The sequence below is a fragment of the Prorops nasuta genome, unplaced genomic scaffold, assembly GCF_024137725.1.
Source record: "Prorops nasuta isolate Cenicafe-Biocafe unplaced genomic scaffold, Cenicafe_Pnas_1.2 PNAS00022, whole genome shotgun sequence".
In the NCBI taxonomy this organism is placed as follows: Eukaryota; Metazoa; Arthropoda; class Insecta; order Hymenoptera; family Bethylidae; genus Prorops; species Prorops nasuta.
The window spans coordinates 2,591,126-2,593,873 of record NW_027116819.1 but is presented as its reverse complement, the minus strand read 5'-3'; positions in this window follow the sequence as shown (position 1 = coordinate 2,593,873).

Here is a 2,748-nt window from a genome sequence, read left to right as displayed (position 1 = left end):
CCCTATTGAGTTTCGAGCAGTTTTGAGGTTTTTCGAGTAGCTTCGACTTTTAGGGCCGTATTCATAGTTCATAGACATCACTCGAGCTCAACTCAAGTTTTAATGCTACAGTTTACGTTACATATACTGTAGTAATTTAGCCTGTTTCGAGTTCGAGTGGAGTTCGAGTGACGTCTATGAATACGGGGTCGGCGACAGTTTACCTAACGGGTTTGGAAGTTTTATGTTGCGCAGTTGGCAACAGTGCGATATGATATAGGGTGCGTTCTGAGTCACGCATATGCGCGCAGCACTTAAACTCTATGTATAATAAATGTGACATAAACTGTACATTCTATGCGCTTCATGCGTGATTTGAGTTGAGTTCGGAATTAAACTCTTTTCACTCCGACGGAGCTTTCCCTAGAATTCCCTATTCACTCCGTCTAGTAATTCTGTGTCCGGGAGCAAGTTAGAGAGTGAATAGGGAATATGGAAGAGCTGTGATAGCTAATTGCTATTCTATCCCCACTTCTAAAAGGAAAATAGGGGTAAGGATAAATAAGAAATATTGGCACTAATTGGGAGCTCCGTCTGACTAGTTTAAGCGGGAAAGAAGCAAAATTGACAAATGTTGGTTTCATTATTTTGGAATTAAATTTCAAACGTTTGTTTATATAAATCTATAAGGGCCTGATAAAGTAAGTGAAATAAAATTTAAAATAATACAATATCGTGTATAGTTAAAAAATTAATCTTTTATTTCTTTTTAACAGTTGTTATGAATAATGAATTTAGTTCGTGTAGACTCTACCAATTTTAATTTAATTTATTTTGATAAAATAAAAATGGATGTCCTACTGCAAGAAAAAAGTAGTGAGTAGTTTATAAAATTATATTAAAAATATATGCAGGGATAAAGTTGCTACTGGAATTTTTCATTTTTGCTGTACTACTAAATTATTGCAATTAATTGAAAGAAGACAGTTATCAAAATAAATTAAATTAAAATTGGTAGAGTCTACACGAACTAAATTCATTATTCATAACAACTGTTAAAAAGAAATAAAAGATTAATTTTTTAACTATACACGATATTGTATTATTTTAAATTTTATTTCACTTACTTTATCAGGCCCTTATAGATTTATATAAACAAACGTTTGAAATTTAATTCCAAAATAATGAAACCAACACTTGTCAATTTTGCTTCTTTCCCGCTTAAACTAGTCAGACGGAGCTCCCAATTAGTGCCAATATTTCTTATTTATCCTTACCCCTATTTTCCTTTTAGAAGTGGGGATAGAATAGCAATTAGCTATCACAGCTCTTCCATATTCCCTATTCACTCTCTAACTTGCTCCCGGACACAGAATTACTAGACGGAGTGAATAGGGAATTCTAGGGAAAGCTCCGTCGGAGTGAAAAGAGTTTAATTCCGAACTCAACTTTGGAAATTTGGAATGCACAGTGTGGTTGAAACTATACTAAAAAGTTTTGATGGTATGCGTGTAAATATGTGTGTAATACAGGTGGCTAAATAAAATCGGGTACCCGGACCTATGTCCTATAAAATTTTTAAAAAGGAATATATTTTCTGCCTCTTCTATAAATATGAGTAATGTAGACGCAATTCGCGCAAGCATACAATAAAATTGAAAGATCTCCATGGGAAAGAGGCAATTCATGTGTGCTGTTAATGATTTGAATAATATTTCTGTTTACCAAGTGTCAAAATGTATTGTGGAAAGGGTTATGTCAAATGTCAAATTATAAATCAGATAAGTATTTAATTTTAAATTTTAAGGTAACACTTATTTAATCTAAAGAAGTTGATTCTTTGTTCTATGTGTGTTACAGATTGTTTATATAAAACCTGATATGCAGAGGAATGCAAAAGTGTTAATCTCTACCAAGATAGAGTAACCGATGGATGGCTTTTGGAGCGGTCCATTTATATAAAAATAATAAATGAATCATTTGTGAGGTAATCGTGTGCAAATTTCACCAATTCATTGGAAGGAAGACTGGTTTCTCTCATCAAATTTTCTACAATCCATTCATGTTGGATAAGGTCTCTTGTTTGTTATCAAACAGTAATTTTAACAAGTTAATGTAAACGTTATGCCATGCCATGCTTTGTGTTATTTTCTCTTTGCATATTTAAAATTCATTTAATTTAAAGAAGTTGATTCATTGCTCTATGTGTGTTACAGATTTGCTTTTATAAATCTGGATTTGCAAAGGAATACAAAAAATCTCGAGCTGTACCATGTCAGATTAATCAATGGATAGCTTTTGGAGTGGTGCTCTTACACAAATTAACAACCGAATCATTTGTTAGGAAATTGTACGCAAAACTCACCATTTCGTTGGAAGGAAGACTGGTTTCTCTCATCAAAAACTCTATAATCTATCCATATCAGATGAGGTCTCTTGTCTTATTAAACAGTAAAGTATTTTTCTCTTTGTGCATGTTTAATATTTATTTAACTTAAAGAATTTGATTGTTTGCCCTACGTGTGTTGCAGATTGCATTTATGAAACCTGTTATGCAAAAGGAATACAAGATACATGCAATTCACGCAATGGTGGTTTTTATCAAGAGCTATATTTATAGATGCATGATTTAAAAATTGTAATTTTAATATAACTTCATCTGTGTATATGAAATTTGCAATTTGATACGATTGGTTCTTTAGTATAATTAGTGTAAAATTAACGCTAAGGCTTGAATATATTTGACCAACATTTATGTTTCTAGAATAT